Raw genomic sequence first — 8,233 nt, 5'->3', positions numbered from 1 at the left:
ATGGTCAGTGATGAGTGACAATGGACTATCAAGTTTCAATTTTACCTAAACCCAATGATTGTCATTGATAAAATCAACAACAATGACTTTATGCCAGCTTGTATACGTATGTGGAGCCAATGTAAGAGGAAAAATGTAATGTTAAGTCTCTTTGACAGGGAGACAAATACGACATTATACCTACTAGCAACAGGGTAACCCATATCAGAAATCGTCATCCATTTTTCTTGACCCTACACACCCAAGTGTTCTACTTTTAAGGCATTTATAACTTCATATACTGTGTCATAGAACAAATTGGTAAACAATTTAGGGTGTTGATGAACTTGAGTATTTAACTGTGTTCGAACCAACGACCATGACTCTTCGCCTCATCCAAGTAAAATTGCAATAGCCCTAAAATCACAATTTCCATCGTCATCCACATCAACTATGTCATCAATGTATGAATGCAAGAAACCAGGAAATTGAGACAAGTAAAGATGCCTCGAAGATGCTGTGGCCGGTTGACTTTAACCTGACAAACTTGAAGGTTGACTTCCTTTTAGTTTCGGGCATGATCTCTTTGTAGTTTGACTCCCCTACGAGCCTTCACCATACTCCCACTATGAAGGATCGCGGTGCACATCACTCTCTTCATCCTTTCTGCTCTTCTTAACTTCCCTCTTTGGCTTGTACTTCACCGGTGGTAGACACATCGAAGTTGTGGATGGATATGTTAGTTCCCTAACCTTTTCCTTCAACACCCTCTGGCCTACAATATCCAAAGAATTGAAATATATCTTCAACTCTTCACACTATACTTCTAAATCCAGCTTTGTACCAGTATCTTCATGACTGACATCATACTCTTCAATGTGTAACTTCTTCCAAAAAACATGAATTCAATCTAAAGGAACAAGTTTGCCTTGTATTTGGAAACCGACAAATTGACATGCACAAAATAACCCATGTGTTGTTCTAATGAAGCAACTACAAACGTTTTTGCTTGTACCAACAAATTTTACCCTTTCTACTTCATTCCCTATATGTTGTATACACTGTCTTGAAACATATATTTCTCTCTATGAATAAAACTCAACAACATTTGCATTTCTGTTAATGAACATCTTTTGCTTGCATTGTATGCATCTCTAGCTTTATACACTTGGGTAACACTAGCGAGGTTTCCTGAATCTTTGTCTTTCAAGGCAGAAATAATGTATCGTGGAACCATGTGGTACTTCGTCATGTCATTCACAAACTGTCTCTCATGAACTTTTAGACGATCCAATATGTCATGACCATCTAAATCCTCAAATAGTTTATGATTATGAAACCTACACCTAACCATCACCTTCCAACCACTATCGCTCGATGCAGATCTCAGCCTAAAATGGCATTTCACTTTGATACTATAAACGCCCTCTGAGGATTTACTATTTTCAGTTGTATTCTTCCTTTTATAATTACATCCTCTCTCACAATCCAAAATCAATTTATCTTTCCTACCTCGCTGACCATTTGTAGTATCAGAATGAACAGTCACAATATTTTGTGCCCTAGACTAATACTTCAAATCATGACTCAAATATCTGTCATTTACATCACATAAAAATTATATTATTAATATCATATAAGGGCGAGAAAATATTTAATTTAAACTTATTACATAGCAAATAATACTTTGTATGTGGTGAAGAACTGCGTACAATCGCTACACAAATCTGTAGATGACCCTGTCGGCTCCGGACCACACAAATAAAATATTTTTTGGATTTTTTTGCTCTGTTATTAGAAATTTCAAATATACTCAAAATTTCCGATATACCGGAAATTTGGAAAATTTCGGTACTTGTTGTTTGTCCACGGAAATTTTGAGAATTTACAGTATTGTATACCCGATTTTTAAATTTTTTTGGTATTTTTTATCGGATTTTTTAAAATTTCTAGTATGAATGTGTGAATTGTGAAAAATGCGAAAAAATGAGTACCAAAAATTTTATTTTAGTAAGTTTGAAAAAGTAAAGATTATGGGAGAAAAGTAAAATTTGAAGTGTAAATATTAGCAAGGGTATTTTGGGAATATTGAAAAATTGCGGGGGAGGGGGGGGGGGGGGGGGGGGGCAGGACCAGAGGCCATGAAAAAGATATTTTACGTTTAGCAGGCCGATTTATTCAAATAATTATGAATAAATTTGTTATTATTTATATATTATATTTTGTACTTTGAATTAAAATATATAATTAAAGTTTAGTTATCTTGAAGAACTTATGAAAATAAGTTGAAAAATGTTATGAATAATGTCGTAAGTTATTTTCATAAGTTGTCTCAAATAAATAGTATCACAAAATGTATGCTACCAGGTAAATTTGAATAAATCAATGCAAACAAATATTTAATCACATTAATCTTATAATGTGTTCGTCTATTTATACATTAGTTGAATTGCTCATTTACAAATGTTCAAATGAAATAGGATTTTAAATAGGCTAAGAGACTAGTCAGGCTTTCAAATGGAAGTCTTATGCCTAAAAATAAGTCTATGATAGGCTATAAATTAGACTTAAGTTTTGAATTTTTTAACCAGTCAGACTCAGGTGTGACAAAGCATAGTTCAGTTCAGACTATTCTCACCCCAGGTGCTTCTTCTTGAGAGTTTCTTTTTTCCAGCTTTGAAAAATGGAAAAAGTTACATGTTTTCTTTCTCTAAATAATCTAACAACAAAACTCACATTATTATTAAAAAATGAAAATTTGTGAAATCGATTATGCACCACCATTGCAACTGAGTAACTAATCTCCTGGTAAAAAGAATTACTTTATTGGTCTCTAACTATAAGAGCCTATATTAAAAATTGAAGGCATTAAGAAAATTTATTAGAGTAATAAATTTTTTTGAAGTGAACTTTTTTTTATGTAGTTAAAGTAGTAATGATTATTAGAAATTCACATACATAATTGTAAATATTGGATTTTAATTCAGATATTTTATTCACTGGCTGTTTGTGTGTAAGATTTCAGTCAGATTTTAGAGAGGCTCACTTAACAACTGTTAAGAGGATCTTTAGGTATCTGAAGGGAATAACCAATCTTTATAAATTAAAGTTTTATTTTATTAGCTCACAATGGTCTTTAGACAAAGCTATATGAATTTATCTCAGTTTCAATAAACTTTTCCGAAATTTCAGATTCTTTTAAAAAATTTCAACTGAAGAAGAATAAAGACTTAAGTGAGAGTACATTTTTCAACGCTTCAATGCTTTTGTGCTTCTTTAGCTTCTTCTTTTGAGAAGTTGAATGCTTCTGTGCTCAGTTCCATGTTGGATTGTTCTTTAAAACATGATCTTCTTTAGATTTTCTCTATGTATTCATCAGAGCTTTCTTCTTGTACTTGATGAATTCCTTCTATGGATTTTCTTCGTTGAATAGAGAACATTTCTATTTAAATTGACATGGCTCCTTGTGAGAAGGTATATGACCTTTTTGACAACTTTAGACACTTTCTGCACATAGGTTGACTTCACAAATTCACCTGTTCATCTTTGGCTTCTCGAATTAATTTGACTATGCTTCCAGTGTTGGTTGATGCTTCTTTAGGAGTCACATACACATTTTGTGGTTTATCCTCTTCAAGCATGATCTCTTGGCTACTTAGAGAATTTAGCCAACTCTTTAATTCAGGAAAGTGAGTGAACAGAGAGTAGTCATCATAGTCTTTGCTTCCTTGGTTAGCTACAGATGAACTTCCTCACTTGGTCAGTTGAAGTGGCCTTTGTCTAAGACTTTCAAACAAAACAGGAGTTTGAATATTTTGAGCATCATGTTCTCAAAAGTTTCTTCAATCCTATTTTGATATCCTTAAGCTTGAATACAGGTCCACGTGGTGGATTGCTTTGCTTGATCACTTCTTTGTTGATTTTCATATTGTTTCACATCAACAATATTAGTATACATCCCGAAATTCCTAAAAAGTCGAGTTTATGTAAATTGAGTACTTGGAGGTCGGTAAGTCGGATAAGCACAAATCTTGCATAAATTGGAATACGGTTAAGGTTCATATACCAGCAATACAAGCAGGTCGACCATGCAATAAACTTTGCCAGAGGAACAAACTGGCTCCGACCTTATGGGAAATGCTAGGAGGTCATGTGAACAATCACAATGGAAAAATATGAAACGCCTCAATGATGGCAAGGGGTTACAGAAGCTTAGAGAAAAAAATTTATGATTATGGAAGACGACAAACGTTATTCTAAGTTGCCTTAATGAGGAATATGAAGAAGATCTCCTTTAAGAGGGCATTAATGGTTGAATGAGTATAAAAGGGGTACTTCCTCCATGAGGAATTTAAAGACATTGACCACCTGAGATAAACATTTACAGACACTTAACCAATCATTTGAGACTCTCCCTGACTTGCATCAGGGAAATCAACCTTTTAGTGTTTTTAGCAAGAACATTTGGCGCCTACCGTGGGACCTTGGTAAAAGTTTCCCAGGCCACACAAAGAATCATCATCAAAATATATAATGGCCCAGTTGTATGATGTATGGATCATATCCCATCCGAAGTGATCCACCTCTGCCACCATATTTAACCCAATTGCTTGCAGTGGTGGATGCTCTTTGTCAGCAGAATGAAACACTGCAAGATAATGTCCACGTTTTACAAACACAAAGTCAACAAGATGAGGATACGAATGAGGAGCTTATAGATTCCCAACCATTGTATGAGGCGATATGGGATGATAAAGTTCCAGAGAATTTTAAACCACCATTGTTGGTATCTTTTTATGGTAAAATCAACTCACATGAGCATATTATTGCAATCAATAATCAGATGGAAATAGTAGGGGATTCTGACTCCCTTAAGTGTAAACTCGTGGCATGTACCTTTAAGGAAGGGGATTTGCAATGGTATATGTGCTTACCCAGATCCTCAATCGTCAGCTACCAATACCTAACTAAAAAGATGGTACAACATTTTTCAGTAAGAAAGCATAGAAGAGTGTAGACTACCAATTTATTCAACATCCAACAAGGGTACTTGGAGCCTCTCAAAGAGTATCTGGTGAGTTTCAACGAAGAAATAATTAAGGCGACTCACCCAAACCAGGAGATGTTCGTGGGGGAATTTCAACATGGCCTCAAAGCCGGACAATTCAACGAATCCCTAGCATAAAAGCCAACATCCAGCATGGATGAGGTTATTATCAAAGCAGAATGATATATCAAAGGGGAGTAAAGCAACATGGAGTGAAGATCTTGAGACGCCAAGGAAAAATGCAAGCTAAAAAAGAGGGAGTCGGACATAGGAAGGAGTACCATAAGCCTGGACCTAGACACCAGACCACGATGAGACTATCTCGGCGACCGTTTGACAAAGATGTCGAGTATACACCACTGAATTCCAAACGTGAGGATATTTTGAAAGAAGTCTATCTTCTCAAATTACTCCCCATCCCGGGGCATCCAAAAGGAGTCCACGTAGCTATGGGAAAAGAAGGGAATGCATGGTGTGCATACCACAGACTTAGTGGTCATCACACGGAAGATTATCATTAACTCAAAAGATAAATCGAGATCTTAATTCAAAGAGGTCGCTTGTTGCCCTATGTGAAAGATTCCGGAGGACAACCAGGAAAGAGAAGTCCTCCTAGGGAGGATTTCAACTTGGAAAATCCTCTGCAAAACAAGGGGAAGAACACATATGAGGTTCGCGAAGCCCGAGTGACCCGTCATACATTAAATACCATCAGTGGAGGATTCACAGGAGAAGGAGAAACCAATTCATCCAGGAAAAGATATGCTTAGGCAGTGACGCATGTTAGATAGAAGCCGCTTTCAGAAGAAGATAAAAAACCAACTGTAATAAGTTTTCTAGAAAAGATGCCGAAGGAGTATTGGCTTATGAGAACGACCCAATGGTAATTAAAGTACAAATTCATTACTGGAGTGTAAAGTGAGTCTTGGTAGATCTAGGAAGTTCAATAGATGTTTTGTATTGGGATGCATTTAAGGGTATAATTTTGATATCACCGAGTTGTTATCTTCCAAAGGTACCTTGGTCGGTTTCTCTGGAGAACAGGTGCAAGTTCTAGGACATCTGCCGATGATAATAACTTTTGATAATGGAGACAACACAAAAAATGTCAAGGTCAGGTACTTGATTGTCAATGATGCATCTCCTTACAATATTATTATTGGAAAACCATCATTCAATGCTTTGGACACGACATTATCCACTTTATGCCTCACACTAAAGTACCATCTTGAAGATGGCCATGTAGGGGTGATAAAATGTGATCAAGGATTAGCAATGAAATATTATAAATACATTTGAAGCTCAAAAAGAAAGCTCAAGGTGATAAGCCAATAAAAAATGATCATTTAAAGGTGAATCTAGTTGATATTGATCAAGGAGAGGACCCAAAGGAGGATGGTCTGATGCCCATCGAGGATGTGAAGAAGTTGCATATTGGTGACCAAATATCTCAGACAACTCAGATTGGTTCTAATTTCTCTCCAGAGGAGGAAACCGAGATCATAATTATATTAAAGGGGAACATAATTGTCATACCCCAAAATTTGCCCTCTAATATTACAAGGCATTTTTCGAAGCACTCCAACTCATTCTGCAAGGCACTGGCCTTAAAAGAACCAAGGCCCAGCTCACGAGTGGCCCAATCCAGAAAATGGCCCAAACTGGCTTGCTCGCTAGGCGAGCAACTCCTTCGCCTAGCGAACCCTTCGCTACACGCTCGCCTAGCGAAGCTTGCGAATATCAGAATTTTTGGGCTTCATTCTGAGCCCATTAGGTCACCACAATCACTATAAATACCGACGCTTCAGTCACGAAAATGGACAGACAAAGAAGGACGAAAACGGAGAAAGGAGAACCCTAGCAAGCAAACCCTAACACTCACGGGAGGCAAACCCTGAAGGAACTCGGCGGCATCAAGGTTTACCTCTGCCCAATTCAATCCGATTTGCCAATCCAAGGTCGCAATTCAATTTGCAAACAGGTTTGCATTGCTATTACCGCCTTATGTTCTTAATTTGCATATGGCATTATGATTAAATTTATCAAAACATCTTAAGTTTGGCATGTGAATTTTAATGTGTACTTAAATACCTTAAATGATTAACCATATAGTTGCTGTAATGAAAGCCATAAGGCATAAAATTGGTTGAAATTGTACTGATATCAAAACCAGAACCCGCAGCCGCTCGCTAGCACATCGCTAAGCGAGCAGGCAGCGAGTATTCGCTAAGCCTTCGCTAGGCGAGGCAGGAGCGAACGTGACAGTAGCTGATTTTTCTGTTCTGATTTTTCACTCATGTTTTATCATAGCCATGCATCATTTACCCGACCCTATTTACTGTTGTGATCTTTTTTTTTTGTGGTATAATCCTCGATTGCACCCTGATTTGGTGTTCTGACATGTTTTGTTGAGTTTTGTAAAGGTTCACATATCCCAGGAAAAGATTGCTTGGTAGGTATTCCACTTTATTTGTGGGATACCCTTGTGGAGGTTCACCCTGAATTACTCAATTGATTTTAATGTGTTAATTTTATGGCGAAGATCCACCCTAAATTGCTTAATTGATCTTAATTAATTTTAATGTGGAGAGTCATCCTAATTGATCATAATATGGAAATTCATCTTAAATACTTAATTGCAAAATATTGCCTTTGAATATGTGATCTCGGACCTCTCTTTGTTGCCTTACGGTATTATGGTCATGTCCCGCGAATGTGGGGATACACTTAGCAAAGACCCTTCGATTAAATCATCATGTCCCTATAAAATAAATCATAGTCCCTCGGATGTTGCCTTCGAATATATGATTTTTGTCCCTCGATGACCCTTCGGTGTAGCTTACGGTTAAATGATGATCGTCCCTCCGAATGTTAAGGTATCCTTACAAATGTTGCCTTCAATGACCAATCGATGACCCTACGATGACCCTTTTATATCCAAAGGATAAAACTACTTACTTCTCAATAGTAAGGACAGTTTTACCCTCACAAGGATAGGAAATGCCCATCAAGACCTTGGGTAGGTATAACTCTTAATTGCTTACCCACAATTTAAAAATATTTTTCACACTTCATAAATACTAGAAAATCACCACTTGGTATACATTCATACTAGAATCATTACCGAGTTATATTTTTCTAAACCATTTTCAAAACTAAACGAGATAACCACTTTGTATACATTCATACGAGAATCATTACAAAGTT

The sequence above is a fragment of the Lathyrus oleraceus genome, chromosome 1 (genome assembly GCF_024323335.1).
Source record: "Lathyrus oleraceus cultivar Zhongwan6 chromosome 1, CAAS_Psat_ZW6_1.0, whole genome shotgun sequence".
NCBI classification, from domain to species: Eukaryota; Viridiplantae; Streptophyta; class Magnoliopsida; order Fabales; family Fabaceae; genus Lathyrus; species Lathyrus oleraceus.
Note: the sequence above shows the minus strand (reverse complement) of the source record.